At 41.0% G+C, this 17,892-nt stretch overlaps 1 protein-coding gene across 12 annotated transcripts in view; it reads left to right on the forward strand.

Annotated features, from left to right (window-relative positions):
- Positions 1-17,892, forward strand: part of CDKAL1 (CDK5 regulatory subunit associated protein 1 like 1) — a 424,992-nt gene that overhangs the window by 81,407 nt on the left and 325,693 nt on the right. The gene's annotated exons all lie outside the window — the stretch shown is intronic.

The following is a 17,892-nucleotide window of genomic DNA, read 5'->3' on the forward strand; positions in this document are numbered from 1 at the left end:
ATCTAAAAAATCCAGTTTGTGTTATGGTGTGGAATAGAATAAAATCTGCCTCTGTGTATGTGAATTTAAGGAGTGTGAATGGTGGAATGGGATTAGAAAACTACCAGTTTGTAATTAAGCATGGCTGCAGGTGGAAAATACTTCTGGTAATTTGCTAAAGCAAAGAAAGCTGGTGATGGTTCATTAAAATGTTGTGGTTCACAGAGTGGTGAGATAGCGGAGGACTACTGGAAATAGAAGCAGTCTGAGACATTGTAGTTTGCTTTTGTATGACTTCAGACAGTAGGCTAGGTGTACCTTCTTTTCCTTGGAAAAATATCTGAGTTATCCAAGCACACTGTGACCAGTAGTGGACTACTTTTGCTGAACTTTCTGATTGCAATTAATTTGAGGGTGTGGGGTTGGGGTCCTTGCTGCCTCTGCCACCTGACATTCATCTCCCTTCTCTTGGGAGATTTGTTTTTTCTTTCTCATGGGAGGTAACAGAATTCATTGCTTCAGCACTAAAAAGTGTGTGAGAGACAAAGGCGTTTTAGATTTGCCTCAAATATGTAATAGCATTACTGAGAGAAGACATAACAGTAATTGAGGTCCGTGGAAACGATGTGGGACAGGATCAAGACAGAGCTTGATTGGTTTGGTTTGCTCTGCCTGCATACAGAAAGTACAGTCATAAGAGGTGAAAAAGGCTTTGGCATGTTTTGGTGGCTTTTGGTGGTTTTGGTTTTGTTTTTTTTTTTCCTTTTCTTGCTTTTTGGAGTGTGTGTCTGGCACATCAGATTATTTTCAACAAGCTGCTGAAGAAGAGAACAGCAAATTGATTCTGCTTCACTTTTAAGAAGGTTTATTGGTGCCAGCAAGGCTAACTTTTAACTTTTCAATGGGGCAGGTGGTGGGCTAAGGTGAAAATAAAACTTTCCACACTAAGTGATCAGTGCTGTTTTGAAAGTTTCGTTATGAAAGTCCTAGTAAGAAGTAGAGATTGGGAGTTCTTTTTAAGATGGGGAAAAAGAGAAATCTTTTGCCCATATGTCTATTAAAAAAAAAAAAGGTATGGTTCAATAATATGAAGCGGAGCTCTTGTTAGCTGTTTTTAAGATGGGTTATGTGAGCCTTACAGAGTCAGTGTTTTGCATATTATATGACCCCCTATGTTAACAGGTGTTTCGTTTTACCATTTCAAGGTGGATGAACCGAGCAGAAAAGGTTAATGTCTTGAGTGCTGGAAGCAAGTGGCTGATCACTTTGAATATTTATCTAATTAGGGCATGTTGGCTGTTGTTCTAGCAGGCCTGACTTTTCCTAGGGAGGGAGCACAGGAAAGCCTGCAGAAACTTGCTGTAGCAGGATAAATGCAGAGGTCAATGTGGTCTAAACTTGTCCTTACTGACAGGTGTTGGGTTTGTTTGTTTTTGGTTCAAAAGACCGTCTACTAATACTTAGTGTGTGTTTGTCCTAAAACAGAAAATGCTTGCTTGTCTGGGTGAGCTTGAGTGGAAAAAGCATCCTCTTTCATACTTTTGCAAGGGTGTCATCGCACGGTTATGTTATAAGCTAACTTAAGAAGGGCGAAAATAATGCTGCCTTTTTTCTATTTCGTCTGTGTTCAATAAAACTCTTGCTTTTTACACTGAGTTTTGTTGAAGTCCGTGACTCTCTGTCTAATGCATATCCGTAAAGACTGTGATGGTGTACTGTGATTTTATTTTGGCATATTTAATCAGGGCAAGTTGGGATATTGCCAATGCAATACAGCAGTTCACATTTAGCGTTGAATACCTCAGCTGCTCTCTTGACCCTTGGTGCACACCTCTTGTGTGAGGGACAAGAACATGGACAACTATTTCTTTTGATTTTGACTTTTTAGCCAACATTTCCTCTGACCTGTGAACTTCTTTTAACTTTTGTGAAGAAACAGTAGAAGCAGAGGCCAGCAGCAAGAAACAGTTGGCCATAGAATTGTTTTACTCCAAGTATGTGTTTGAATTTGAAACTTTCCTAAGAGATAATGTCTGATAACTGCTTTTAACAGGATAAATAATCAACTTGTTCATGTATTGGTTTTACAGCCCACGGCACAATGGAAACTGACCTTCCTTAGTGCCTCCAGCTACCAACATAACACAAATACTGACCAACAAACTGCATACACATTTGCTCCAAATAGGAAAAAGCCTATTGTTTTTCTTTGGATGTATTGCAATTTATTAGCATGATTTGAGGACATTAAGGTTGGAGGCACCCTAGGTTGTAGTGGTCATGAAATGATAGAGTTCAGGATCATGGGTACTACACACAAAACATCAAGAAGTAAAATTACAACCTTGGATTTCAGGAGGGCTAACTTCGACCTCTTCAAGAAACTGCTTGGAGAGATCCTGTGGGCTAGGGCTCTGGAAGGCAAAGAGGCTCAAGAAAGCTGGTTGGTATTCAACGACCACTTCCTCCAAGCTCAGGATTAGTGCATCCCTAAGAGAAAGAAATCAACCAAGGGACGCAGGAGACCTGCATGGTTGAGCAGGGAGCTTCTGAAAAAGCTCAAGTGGAAGAAGGAAGTTTACAATAAGTGGAAGAAGGGACTGACCCCTTGGGAGGATTACAAGAATGCTGCCAGAGCGTGCAGGGATGAAACAAGGAAAGCCAAGGCCGCCTTGGAATTAAACCTGGCTAGGGATGTCAAGCTCAACAAGAAGGGCTTCTACAAGTATATTGGAAGCAAAAGGAAGACCAGAGAAGTTGTGGGCCCACTGTTGAATGAGACAGGAGCCATGGTGATGGAGGATGTGGAGAAGGCGGAGTTACTGAATGCCTGCTTTGCTTCGGTCTTTACTGCTCGGCCCAGCCCTCGGGAGTCCCAGGCATTGGGGGAAGTAACGGGGAAAGAAGACGACTCCCCTTGGGTTCGAGTCGTCTCGAGGATCGAGTGAGGGATCAATTAGATATTCACAAGTCCATGGGCCCCGATGGGATGCACCCAAGAGTGCTGAGGGAGCTGGTGGAAGTCATTGCTTGGCCGCTCTCCATCATCTTTGAAAGGTCCTGGAGAACAGGTGAGGTGCCTGAGGACTGGAGGAAAGCCAGTGTCACTCCAGTCTTCAAAAAAGGCAAGAAGGAGGAGCCGGGGAACTACAGGCCGGTCAGCCTCACCTCCATCCCTGGAAAGATGATGGAAGAGCTTGTTCTGGGCGTCATCTCAAGGCATGTGGAGGGAAAGAAAGCTATCAGAAGTACTCAACATGGATTCACCAAGGGGAAATCATGTCTGACTAATCTGATAGCCTTCTATGATGGCATGACTGGATGGATAGATGAGGGGAGGGCAGTAGATGTGGTCTACCTTGACTTAAGCAAGGCGTTCAATACGGTCTCCCACAGCATCCTCATAGGGAAGCTTAGGAGGAGTGGGCTTGATGAAAGGACAGTAAGGTGGATAGAAAACTGGTTGCAAGACAGAGCTCAGAGAGTAGTGATTAGGGGCACGGAGTCTAGTTGGAGGTCAGTGACGAGTGGTGTTCCCCAGGGGTCAGTACTGGGTCCGGTCCTCTTCAATATATTCATCAATGACCTGGATGAGGGGGTAGAGTGCACCCTCAGCAAGTTTGCTGATGACACAAAGCTGGGAGGGGTGGCTGACACACCGGAAGGCTGTGCTGCCATCCAGCGAGTCCTGGACAGGTTGGAGATCTGGGCAAAGAGGAACCTTATGAAATTCAAGAAGGGCAAGTGTAGGGTGCTGCCCCTGGGGAGGAATAACCCCATGCACCAGTACAGGTTGGGGGCTGACCTGCTGGAGAGCAACTGTGTGGAAAGAGACCTGGGAGTCCTGGTGGACAACAGGATGACCATGAGGCAGCAATGTGCCCTTGTGGCCAAGAAGGCCAATGGCATCCTGGGGTGCATCAAGAAGAGTGTGGTCAGCAGGTCGAGGGAGGTCATGCTCCCCCTCTGCTCTGCCTTGGTGAGGCCACATCTGAAGTGGTGTGTCCAGTTCTGGACTCCCCGGTTGAAGAAGGACACAGGGAGCTGCTGGTGCAGCAAAGGGCTACAAAGATGATGAGGGGACTGGAACACCTCTCTTATGAAGAAAGGCTGAATGATTTGGGTCTCTTCAGTCTGGAAAAAAGATGACTGAGGGGGGATCTTATCAACACTTATAAATACTTAAAGGGTGGGTGTCAGGAGGATGGGGCCAGGCTCTTTTGAGTGGTGCCCAGTGACAGGGCAAGAGGTAACAGGCACAAACTTGAGCATAGGAAGTTCCACCTAAACACGAGGAGGAACTTCTTTACTTTGAGGGTGGCAGAGCACTGGCACAGGCTGCCCAGAGAGGTGGTGGGGTCTCCGTCTCTGGAGACATTCAAAACCCGCCTGGACGCGTTCCTGTGCAGCCTGCCCTAGGTGACCCTGCTCTGGCAGGGGGGTTGGACTAGCTGATCTCCAGAGGTCCCTTCCAACCCTACGATTCTATGATTTCAAGGGAAATTTAGTCGTGAAGATGCAGAAGCTCATTTTTTACAGAAGGACAATGTCAAAAGAAATTGTCCAAAATATAGCAAAACTCATTGTATTCACAGGTTGCTTCTACCTCTTATCATAGTGGGTACCATGGATTTTTCTCATAAAAATTAAATATGCCTACAGCTTTTATTTTGTCTTTGCTTGTGGGGTTTTTCTTGAACTTTTCTTAAAGTAGCCTGTTTCTGTTCTTTTCTTAATTTTCTTAACGTAGCCTGTTTCTGTGATAGACTTCTGGCTTGCAGGCAGTTACCTTATACCAGGCATCAAACAACATATTTTTGTCTGTGGAGCTGTTGATTATGATACCTGTAACTCAAAAAAAATGAAGGAGAATCACAAATGTCATTTAGAGTCAGAAAAGATTCAACCATGGATGGTTCCTAAGTACAATGAAAATTTCTCTTTCACATCATTCCAGAAAACAAATACCATGTTTAACTTGAAACCTGAATCCAGGATATATAATTTCTTATACCAGGACAGCAGCAGAAAATGGGATTTTGACTTCAGGTCATCCTCAGTTTCAGATGCTGCCACTTTTAGCTTTAATATCTGAACTTACACTTCCTGAGATTTCCTGGTTTTGTATTTTATTTCTCACTGTTAGTAGCATGTCTCGTGTTTAGGCGGTCAACACATTTGCTAGCTTAGTTACATGAACCATGTTGGGCTTAGCCAGCAAAGACATTTGATACAGGAAGTTCTTTCAAGATAGAGACCATAAAATTTAAGGATTTGTGAAACACAAATTATAATTGCTGAACTTTCAGATGGGAAGTGGAAGCTATGGTTATTTTGTTTCTATACATGTAGAGTTGTATAGCCTCTTTTGGTCCTGTTGCATGTAATTGCATTTGTGGCCTGTGAATTTGACTGCATACGTATTGCGTGCATGTACCATGCCTATACCGAAGCATTCTAGAAAACAGGTTAATAGGTGCTTTTGCAAAGGCTTTGTTTTGACCTTCCTTCTATGGTTTAGCAGAGTTGCTTCTGATTTAGTCCTGAACTAATATAAATCTAATGTATTGGTAAACCTGGAGCTTCAGAGTGTGATAACTTTGTAGGATTCACTGTTCATTGACGTGCTGAAATTTATCTTTTGAAATGTGGATAAATGCAGTCTCAGTTTGGACTGTGTATAATGATGTGAGCTGAGGTGCTTGTTGCCAACACATGTTCAAGACAAGCCTGTGGTGGTGTGGAACGCTTGGTGTAGTTACGGTGTTTGGTAATTCATGAACATCCCTTGAAACGGAGATTGGATTGAGGGGCCGAGGGGAAAAATCAACATCGTTTCTAAATGTTATTGCAATGGGAAAAGGTTCCTTGTATTTACTATGGAAACAGCATGCAGTCGTGATGGTAACATCTCCCCAACATAACTTTAGATAAAAATCTCTTAAGGATCCAGAGGATTAGAAAATGACACTGATAGCGATCTTGACCTATTGTAGACATTAAGAAAGAAACCCCCAAATTTGTCAGGCTTTTGTCTAATGATGTTGACGTGTCTCATTTTTTTTATAATGTAGAAACTGAAATGGCAGCTCAATTCTTATTGGCTTTATTCCTATGTTCTAACTAGTGGGCTCAAGAGGAAGAAGATTATTTGCTTCACGTTTGAAATATATTGGTTTTCAGTGCTAATGGCATAATATGAGTCAAATACGGTGTTAAAATATCTCTTGAGCAACATGTTTTTTAAGTCAACAGCTCATAGTTTTTACAGCAAGCAGTGCATGCTCTTTAGTTTGTGGTTTCCACTTCTGTTTCACAAAAGATACCAGTTAAGTATGTTTGTTGCAAAATTTTTAAGTTAAGCTGTTGTGAAATGCTACTCAACGTTTTATGATTATCGGAGGAAGGACATTTAATTAGAAGAAGCAAGGTATTGCTCACTCTGTTGTTGTCATTATTTACTGATGCTGTGGTTGAGATGCAGTGTGCCTTGCTTGAATTTCTTCTGCCTATTGCTCAGAAACCACATGCTAAGATGACATTCTCATATTCTAAGAAAATTGTCAGGGAGTATGTTCTTGAGTAGATTTCTGTAACTGTTTGCTGTAACTGATTTCTCCTAAGATCCTAAATTATATTACTTACCTAATGAGGTTTCCAGCTGGAATCCATTGCTTGTTGCAATATTTCCATGTGAAGAGAGGAAAACAGATCGACTTGCTGCGTTTCTCTTCTCTTTCCCCTGCTCCCTGCTGGAAATGTCCTGGTGGCGCAGCTGCCACCAGCTTCACCCCCTGCCAAAGATCCAGCGTTGCCTTGTGGTTTCAGGAGCAAATAGCAGGTGGCAGGATAGAGGACGCAGCTTCATTTTGTCTTCTCAAAACATGCGTCCAGTAGCTTTAGTTGCCAGTGGTGTTACGTGTTCCTTTCCTGCCTTTATCTTTCCCGGTAGGGACAAGCAGTTGAACAGCTTTGGTGCTCTTTTCTTAACCTTTGATGACTGTCATGAGGATTTGGGGTATCCAGATGTTTGAAATAGAATTAGGAAATTATTAGAGCAGTGTGCAAGGGTTTGTTTACTTCTCCGGTGCTGATTTCTAATGGTTTTCCTTAGTTTCTAATTTTAATATGGGGGAGACAAACCTTCTCAGACAATTTTTTTCCTACTTTGCCTGACTTGAATGATAGTGAGAAGCTTATGGTATGTCTTAATGAGGTTACCTTTTTCTCAGCATTGAGATCTGAAGTTACACAATAGAATGTTTTGTTATTGAACCACAGTAAATTTGTTGGTTTTTTGTTGTTGTTGTTGTTTTGCTTTGGTTGGCTTTATTTTTTTTTATAAGGAATCTTATCTATTGCACTGATGCGGACATACTGAGCTATTGACCCAAGTAGTAAACCATCTTTATTCAACTATACAAGGATTCAATTTCCATTTTTCTGTGAGAATAGGCAGTATAGTGCTTATTTTTCCTTTTAAAGACTGTGTTCGTTCACTTTGCACTGTGGGAATATGCATGCTGCCTTAAGATGTTAAAACCCTCAACAGGACCGGAGCCTGGATGTGGAAGAATTGCAGAGTTACGTTTGTAGAAGGAAAAATACGGATTGATATGTGAATACATATGGAAGAGGGGCATGGCTAGTCAGTATTACAAGCCGTTAGAGTTGTAGCACGTTTCTCTTGGTATTTGCTTTTAAGAGACAGGACAGTTTGCTTCTGAATTGGAACCTGGAATCCAAGTTGAGGGTATTTGCAGAACCTCTTATTGGAAGAGTAATTCCACTTTATCTTTGACTAATACACTTGCCCCTCTGCAGGAATTAATGGTGAGGCATTGTAGCAATAGTGCAGCAAAACTTGATGAAAGACCTCATGGGGAAAGTGATGATATTTTGAAAAAGTCATACAGTTTCATAGCTGCATACTCACAAGCAGTAAGGCATGTCCATGCATTTTGTCCAGCTCTGACATATGTGTTGCAGTGGTCATATTCATGGGATGTCAAGAGGAACGTGTTCTTCATTCTTAGGTGGCTTTTGATGTGCCTTTTCTATTCTGTAAAGTACCTAACAGGTGTTAAGGTTTGCTCCGTCTACTTCTGTCTACTTATCTGGCGTATCTTAAAGCTTCAGTGATTCGCGTCATCTTCCTGCCATCATCTGTTAGCGGCTTGAATTGTTGTTTTAGTGTGGGTGTAGAGTGTCCCTTACTCTCTACACGCTGCCACTTCTTTCCCTGCCGCGGTGTCCTGAGAAGCTGCGTGTAGAGGAGCTGAGACCTGGATCACCTGCTAATTCAGGTGCTGTCAACGGGTGCCTCTTTATGTCCCTTCTTCTGCTGTCCCTTCCACACCTGAGCAGCCCCATTCATTCACTCATCATACCAGTCATAACATTTTTATTGCAAAACCCAGCAACAGACTGCAGTAAAAAGATATTTGACTAAGAATGGCTGCGTTTTAATGTTATTTTGCTTTCCATTATAACACTTGAAAAGTGCATGTTTAACTCTTTTAAATATGTATTTTGTGAATCAAATAGACATTTTGTATAATATAGGCTGCTGCTGAGGTAGAAAAAAAAATCCATCAAATAGAAATCAATTCACTGTGGTTGCCTAGTCGGGACCCTTGTTGTTATTTGTGCGATATCTCCAATTTTGAAATCTGCTGTGATTGATGCACCAAGTTCCTGGAATTGAGGTGAGATAAGAGAGTTTTCTTCCAGTTGGGTTGGTACTGACTGAAGGCATGTCTCTTGCAAATCACCCTGCTGAGATCAGAGCTCTGTACAGGACTTGTAACTTTTTGAAGAGTCAGTGGAAGGTTATATTCTGTCTGTCCCATCATCCTGCTTACCTTTAATGACAGGCTGCTGCCATGAGATGAATTTCAGAGTAACAATCTGGTATTTTTTAATTCTTTTGAAAAATGTCAACAAGCAAAACTTGTTATTTTTGTTTGGGAGTAATGAGTAATGCCTTCAATCAAATCCCACTGGGTTTGCCTCTGAGGCAAGTGTTATTAAACTTCATTTTCCATCTTCTCCGTGTAACACTTAGAAACCCAGGGAAAAGAAGTAAAATTTAGCTTTATTTTTGTTGGAATTAGGACGTTTAGTTGCCGATTTTTACTTGAAATGTTGTGCCTGATGAAAACTTCCATAGTGCCGACATTAAACGTCGACTTTATAAGGTTCAATACTGATCTGAGGTCACTAGCTGGTATCTCCTCTCCTGCCTAGGCATGGTTTTAGGCATCTGTCTTGTTTTTCCAAGCTCTGGTTCAAATCAGTATCAGCAGGGCTATTTTCCAGGATGTCCCTGCAGGTGGAGGGAAAAAAAAATACTGTTATTAACTGGGGTTGGCAAACTTGAGTTACAGTGAAGTCAAGCGTGCTTGTGTTTGTACGTCACAGTAGCTGTTCAAGAACTGGGAGGCAGCTATTGAAGTAAAGCAGCTACCTTTGGTTAAAACAGCTCTCCATGCCCACAGATAAACAGCTCCACTTCTGCTTCTGGATCTCTTACTGAGCCGTTTTAGAAGGCCGTGCTCGCTGTCATCCTGTGTAACCTGTCCTTAGGACTGAAAGGAGAGCTAGGAACGTCTGAAGTTGGAAGACAGCCATACTTAGATGATAAGCATTATTATATACCCTAACTTCATTTCTAATACTTAGTTTCCTAGGATTCCCAGGGTTTTACAAGATGAATACCTAAGTATTACGAAGGCTTAGGTTAAATCTGTATTGTAGGGAATTTGTATGATAGATGGAAAACAAGAAAATATTGAAAGATAGCATAGGACCATTGCTTTCTCTACTGTGTTTAACCAAAGTGCTTTAATTAAATTCCTGAAACAGTTTAAATGTTTCCTTAAAGTTAACTGAAATCAAACACGTTTCTCTATAGTTTTTGATAGTTGATAAAAGTATGTTAAATTATTTCTTTTTTATAGATATTAGCATCCATGTGGGTTGAGAAGTTAAATAAGTACCACTGGTACATACAGGTGGGGATGTTTATCAGTAATTTCTAAGGTTTCATCTGTGTTCCTTATCTGCGTGGGTTATGTTCTGAGCTGTGTCCCCCATGGCCAGGTAGTGGCTAACACAAATAGTCCCTCTTCATCGTGATCTACATCAGCCACCGATAGCACAATTGTAGGTAGTACTGGACTTTTTGGATTATCCGAATTCCCTGTTGCTATTGCACGTGCAGAAAATGATAGTTCTTCATGTAGTTTAAGTAGCCTTGTTTATTCCTTGCTTTACGTTGCATGTAAGCACAAGCTGGTTGTGATGATCTGTGCATTTGTAATGTCCGTAGCTGCCTGCAGAGATGTACAGCATTTAGCATCTGAAAACGAACAGCAAACCAAACAACAAACCAACCACCCCTTCTTCTAGACCTGTAATATGGCAATCAAAATAAATACTGTCACATCAAGTGCTGGAGCTTTATTTAAAAAACGTTTTTTAGATATATTAAATATATATACTCCCGTGCGTGTTTGTGTATATATATATGTGTGTGTGTGTGTATACATATATATATATATATATATATATATCTCTCAAGGTTCCTGATTACGTGCTGGCTTTATACCGCCTGAGGATGTTGTTAGATGTCTCTTTGAGAGCAAAATTTTGCTTTCTTTATCAAAAGTAGTATCATTGGAAAGGATTAAGGAATTAAATTCTCAAGCAAAGTGGTTGTGTCTGTCCCTCTCTCCTGTTTCCTTATGCATCTGGAGCGAGCTTTATTCCAGAGGATACGAGATTGTAACTGACTGTAGCCGGTATGAAACACAGTGTATTATCTTGAATGTGGTCTTCCCCTACTGTAATGAATCTTTAACGAAGGGAGAGTTGCAGTAACTTCTCATTATTTTGCCTTCCAGTCTTACCTGGTGGCCTTACAAAATGAGGTATCGGGATGATCAAAGCCACAGCAGTAGGAAGCACGGGTAGCTGTGTCAGTGGTTACGGTTATCACTTTATGGCAATTTCCAGAGGAAGTCATGCATGAGTCATAAATTACAGGTTAGTTTAATACTCAAAATATTTTCCCATAAACGCATGCATGATTTCTGTTGTTAGGGGTTGCCATGTTGGGAGACATTATAAAATTTGCATCCTCCCTTAACTCTCAGTTGAAAATATATTCAAATTATGGAAGGGAGGGAGTCCTGATCACCTTATCAGTATACAAAGTCCACTGGAAAGTACTACAGCCATGGCCTAACGCTGAATCAAAGTTGTTACTCTGTGTTGATCTAATCTTTGATATTATTAATGTTTGAAAACCACTAATGAAATTTCTTGGCATTGAACTGCCTCCATCCTGTTTGCTCACTTTGAAAAGGAATCCCAAATAGCTTACAGATGTTTCTTAGTAAAGACTGGAAGAAAGACATTGAAAAATCCCCATTCATTCATTGCTAGAGAGGCCTGCTAAGTTTGATACAAGCTTGCTGCCTGATGTAAAGTGATCTCAGGGTGTAAATCGCTGATGTATTTAACAATTTAGTTTCCAGAGTTTGGAACTTAACTCTGATCTCAAGGTAAAATTTCTTCAAAAGGTGCAAACTTAAACTGTCTTGCTTCTTAACTCTTAAGTTCCTGTGGCTGGTAGTAATTCAGAAACACCGGCAAAACCAGTCCAATCTGCCTTGTCAGACTAAAAGCAGAAATTATTTCTGGTTTGTAGAAGATGAAGCAAGCACCCTGGTTTATCAGTGTTTAGCTTGTGCCAAGATGATAGATGTCAGATGATCCCAGGGAACAGATTTATGTGGGAAATGTTGGGTCTCTAGTGTCTGCAAAGTTATTTTATGTAAAAAGCAGCTTTGAAACATGTATTATAAAAGAAATACTAAGGAGATTGTGCTAATATCTTCTGTGGCACTAATTACTTAGGAAGGTATCAGATTATCTTTCAAAACTTCATTCCCTTTTGTTGGAAATTGTACAATTGTTTGGCAAATTTTTCATGTGTGTGCGGTGGGTTTAGGAGGACAGACTTCCACTTTACATAAAATGTGGTAAATCTGCAAACCTCTATGCAGTTCTTTGAGGATCATTTTCTTCATTCAAACTGATGACGTATATCAGAGTAAGAACCAATTCCTACCCTTGATATATCGGTGAAAGATATTTTTTATTTAAGTGTGTGATCACAATTGCTTCAAATTGTGAGCAGGTGATTTTTCCTGTAACTGCTCCCACAAAATGTGTTCAGAGGCAAGTCTTTACCAGTAAATGATTTCTAGATGAATATTTAACAGTTTAAAGAAAAAATAAATAAAGTCAAGCGTGGATAAACATTTTAATAAAAATGTTTCTTTTCTATTTGTATTCCATGCCTTCTGTTATGTCATAGGAGAGCTATTTAAGCAATACAAAAGCCAGCGTGTAAAAATACAGAGAGTGAATTTGAAATAGGAATGTTAATGGCTGCTTTGTTAGACACAGAATGACTGAGGGGGAGAGAAAAAAACAAACCAAAGTAATTCTGTTTTATTCTTGAGGTGTTTTACTGTAACACGGCTATTTTGCCTGGAGTCTGTTGAACTGATGGCTTCAGTCAAATTGTTAGCCCCTAGCACATCAAAAACATCTCTGATGGTTTAAGATGTCACTGTTTCTATACTGGATGTTATTGCACCTACAAGCAGAATTAGCAGTCAAAAAAACCCACATTGAATTTTCTTAAGGTTTTCTTCAATTCTTTCAAGCAGTTCTTTAGTCTTCCATAAAAAACAATAAAATAAACGGAATGAAAATTTGTAGAGTGAAGGACTAAGGTCACTTGGTAGGCTTCATAACTTGAGTTCTGCTTGTCTTTTAATTTTAAACCTAAAGCTTTGGTCAGTAACCGTCTCTGCACAGCCTTCACGCTGTATCACTGATGTATCACTCTCTCACGGCTCTGTGTGTTAGCTATAAAGACTATTACTGAATTTGCAAAATCAAGTGCTCCAAAGTGAAGACCAAAATGAAAAACACCTATGCAGCCTTTTTTTTTTTTTTTTTTTTTAACCCTATGACAGTTTTTATTCGCTGATTAAATGCTGTTTTTCCCAGAAGGTTACTGCTTTTTCAGTGATGTGACACAATTTCATTGCATGTTCTGAGGTGCCATTTACTGGTATTTAGTACTTCTTAAAACTTGCAAACTCTTGTCAGAGGGCAGGATTTTTAATTTCTTTATGGTTTTTCTGTGCTTCCCATCACTGCGTTATGCAAGTGCTTTACACAAATGGATTAATTGATTTTCACAGTATTCTTTGTGGTCAGAGCTTCGTGGTATTTCTCTTTTCTTAGTGTGCTTGAGACTTAGCGAGTGGTACCAGGGTCAAATGTGTCCCTGCGTTTGGTCATCCAACATGTGGCTCTCAATGGTTTGATGCTTCTGAAACTTCAGCTGTGGCTGTGACCTTCCATGCCCAGGACCTGTTGGTGATAGCTGCTTCTGCATGTCTGGCAGGCACCATGAGGGTAGGGTGTTCCCAAGGAAAGACAGAGACAATTTAGAAGCAGAAATTAATTCTGAAGCAGAAACGCCCTTCAAAAATGGATTTTGGGTGGGTTTGTGGCTTTGGGGTTGGTTTTTGTTGTTGGAGATTTTTTTTTTGAGGATAATCGGGTATCTTCACTGTGAGACCATGTTTTCTTTTTCTGGAAGACACTAAATCCTGTAATACCCAGCTTTTGCCATAAGTGTTAGAAAGGTTGTAGAAATTACAGTTCCTCCTGTTACACAAAGAGGGGAAACCCATCCTATCCAACACTGGATGAGACGGGGAGTCCTGGGGAAACGTATGAGCCCGTATAATTGTGTTCAGAAGTGCTCCATAAGCAGACTGTAAGGGGGAAGTACTGATGTGTAGGGGCAGCCTCACCTCTGGAATTTTTAAATTTTGCGTGTTTGACTTTGCAGCCGAAATAATGTGTTTTGACCACAGTTTTGTATGCATCATTTTCGAGGTTAGAAAACAAAGCAACAGCAATTTGTTACATGACACGGCGCTCCGTGCATCGCTGTAACCTCTTCCCCAGGCTGCTAAGCCAGTTGCTGTTTCCCCCCAGCACCCGTCTCTGGTTCACCTCTGTTCTGCATTTATGTTGTGCAATTAATCTCTTGCTTGAACAGTCTTGATTCACTGAAAGCAGAGGGGGCAGAGGCTCCCTGCTCTCTGTTTGGGTAGCTGGGATGCCGCCTGCTGCAGACTGGCATTGTGTTTGGAGGGAAGGCTGTCCTCTCTGGACATGCTCGGTGCAGTCAGAGTCTCTGAAGGACGTGGTTAAAATCAGTGCCTTCTGCCGACCTAATGTACCTGCAGTTTTTCAGAGTCCTGTAAGTTGGCCAAATACGAGCTTTTTTTCATTGTGTTGTCAGAAAGCACGTCTGTCGTGAAAACCTGTTCTATTGCCCATCTTGAAATCTGGCTGTCAAAAAAAGTCATCCTAACTTTTTAAAAATCTTTGGCAAAACGCTGTATCTCATTGTACTAGATCTTCAGTCTTATTCTTGGAAGAGGGGTTGGTTTCTGGAGAGTTATGATTTCATGCTGAAGTTTCCAGAACTAATTAGATACTTTGGAAATTTCAGCCTGCTGGACAGGAGGGGTTTTGAGCTGAAAAATAAGGTATTAGCCAACTGTTAGAGTAGACTTTTTGCAAGCAATCTAAGTGTAGCAGCTGACTTTAGTTTGGCAATCCTAAGATTCTTTTAAAATGACAACTAATAAAACAATTATATTTCTACAAGGAAAAATATTGAAGTACATAGCACTGCGTGTTCAGTGATTTTTGATAAAGGAAAACCAAACAAAACTAGTCTTAAATGATTCAGGCTCCAAAAAAAGATGACCTGGAGAGGAAATTAGAGAAACGAGTAATTCTTCTGTGGCTGGTTTGCTAACGGTTGGCGTGGTGACCTCTGAGCTTATGTAGGTGGATGGCAGGAGCTGTGTCCGGGATCGGGAAGCAGCCAGGTGTGAAGCCCATGTCCCTCTTCCCAGTACCAGCTCTCAGCAGAGGTAAGGGCAAGAGGTGGGGAGATGTCAGAGCCTCTGTGGCCACCTCTCCTGTCCCCGGCCTCTGCCCCAGTGAGCTCTGAACCTAACCACTCGACAGGTGGTGACGGGAGGTAGTCGGGGTTTGTATGTTCTCCTACAGATGGTTGTAGAGGTTTACCAGATATGCTTTGTTTACCAAATGTTAATGGTTTCTTAAGGAAATAACTCTGTGCCTTCTGGAGCAGAGTTTCATAACCGAGTGGAATAGTTAAAGCTCAACAGATTGCATTTTTAAATGCTGTCTCAGTTATGACTTACAGGCCAGCTAACTCACATTGCTCAGGAACAACTATGGCCACAGAGACTTGAAGTGCACCTGCAAAGCTGTTTTTTATGGTCCTTGTAGATCATAGAATGGTTAAAGAAAGCACGATGGGTTCTAGTTTTACCCTGACCGTTTTAAACCATTAAGGTTGAAATCGAGAAATGCTCCCAATGTCATTGCTGCCACTTTGCAAATGGAACTGACAGGTACGGCTCAGGTTTTAGTCAGAAAAATTAACTACTACTTGATACACTTATCTCAGTAGTTGTAAGGACAACATTTAATATGTTTTGGTCTTTTTCTGCTTCAATTACACTTTGGTGTGGAAGGCTCACTGAGCTCGAACAATGAAAGAAAATCTGTCTCACCTTTCACGAGTTAAAGTTTAAACAGTGAGGGTTAACTGTCTACAGACTGTGACTAAAAAAGGAGGTTTCCTAGCTTTGCACCTGTCAAGTGCTGCAAATAATTGCTGTTCTAAAGCCAAAAATCCCCAAACACAAGCTGCACAGCAGCTGCCAAGCCCAGCGCGTCGGGTATACGCAGGTAGCTGGGCCAAGCGGGTTGAGGAAGACGGAGCCTTTGGTGTGCAAAGTTGAGATGTGTTTTGTTGTGTGGAAACCCCAGGAAAGCCTTGCCGTAACTTGAGTTGAATATGGCTCAAAGCGTTTTTCCAACCCTCTCAGCTGGTCTCGCAACAGGCAGTCTCTCCCTTCGCGGATCCTGCCTCCGTTGTGTCTTCAGGTCAGAGGTGTAGCCTCCCTCCGCAGTAATGAGCCACGTTAGGAAAAGTGTACGTGTTTTCTCCGCTCCCCTGTAACAGGAGTGAGCGAACAACGTGCTAATGCTTTTTTGTCAACATGAATTGGCCCCCTTGTTTTGCTGAAATTATTTAGCCATGTGGTGCTTCATATTACTAGAAATCCATTATTGGGTACTTCAAAATTGAGAAAAAAAAAAAATATGCAGACACTGGAATTTGCTGCTTGTGGTTTAGTTTGTCCCTAATTGATAAGGTTTTTAAAGACAGAACGTCCTTTGTGATTTCCAGAAGTTTCTGTGTCAGTTGGAGAACCAAAACTTGCAGTAACCCATTAGTAGTGAAAGAAAATCTAAAACTTAAAATGATAGGACTGGTAGTAATTTACATATAGTGGGACTGAAAGATGAATTACCCCTGGGAGTCCTTGGTTAAGGCGTGTGTTTGCAGCAGCTTAAGTTTTATCCTGGTAATTCATTTTGATATTAAGCTTCTTGTGTAACTCATTTTGTACTTCCTAGGCCAATACAGATAATTTTAGGATGCATTATTTGAAGAAACAAAAAAAGTGAAATTGCTCGATAAATTTGTTGTACTTGCTCATACTAAACAAGGCAGTAGTAAACTCCATCAAGGTTTAGCATGGAAATAAGCTGTTAGTCCCCCTGCCTCCAACAGGGCTTGCTTTTTTTCTATGGAAAATTACATTAATTTAGTAAGTAATAAAACGTGACCTGTTTAGGTGGCCTGAGAACACCTGGACCCCTAAAGTGAGGTGACTCAATAAATATTGGCTCTCTGTGTGGAGTTTCGTACTGTATCTTGGAAAGCCTGGCTTCTAGGACGGACAAAAAAGGAAACTGGGTTTTGCCTGTCATGACAGGACACGATAAAAAGGGCAGCTCTGCTTTCTAAAGGGTTTTTAGCTGTAAGTGACCCAACTATAGGTGATTTGGGAACAATGCAAATGTTCAAGGCTCTGAAATTACCAGTATTCTACCTAGGTGCCTGGCTGTGGCTTTATCTGGTAGACTTCTTGAAAGTATCTTCCATGGAGTGGTTTATCTTTGAAGCTAGCATGAGTTTTAAAAATGAGGGTACTGGTAGAATTAAGTGAGACCTTGGGAAAGAAAACTGTACTTACGGACTTAATTGCATTTTGTATAATCAGTGTCTAATAAATATTAATGAAATTTATCTACTCTGTGAGGAAGGGAAGTATCATCAGTTTTGTTGTAAGAGAATCGAGGAATTAGAACTGGCAAAGGTCCCATAGGAAGTTGGTGGCAGAGCTGGGAAATCGACCCAGCTTAGTAGAGTCCCACTGCAATGTGTAATCCAGCAGCATTACGTTTTGGATTTTTTTTTACTCTTATGTATGCCAGAACTTGCAGCTCAATCCAGTCATGTTTTTAAGACTCCGAATTGCATTGTTTGTTCTTATTTTAAAAGAAAAAAAAAATCATGGGAGAAATTTCTTTGTCTTTGCTAACATGTATGGAAGGATCTTTGTGTTTGATTTGTGCTAAGAAAAAGCCACTGTTTTTTTCCTGCATGTTGCTTGTCTGTATTCGTTATCATGTTAATCTTATGCATCTTGTTAAACTGGTGGTTAAACCGATGCAAAAGCTGTATGTAGACACATCTAGAAGAGCAAGGAAACTTGTGCTGTTGCTGGTGTGTGTGATCACGGGTCCCTGTGCCTGCTCTGTTATATCCTCTGTTTCTTCTTGCTGTTTAAATCAGTTTGTTGTCTTTTCTTCACATGGTAATCCCTGTAAGATGGGGGGTGCTGTGTT

The sequence above is a fragment of the Rissa tridactyla genome, chromosome 2 (genome assembly GCF_028500815.1).
Source record: "Rissa tridactyla isolate bRisTri1 chromosome 2, bRisTri1.patW.cur.20221130, whole genome shotgun sequence".
Lineage (NCBI taxonomy): Eukaryota > Metazoa > Chordata > Aves > Charadriiformes > Laridae > Rissa > Rissa tridactyla.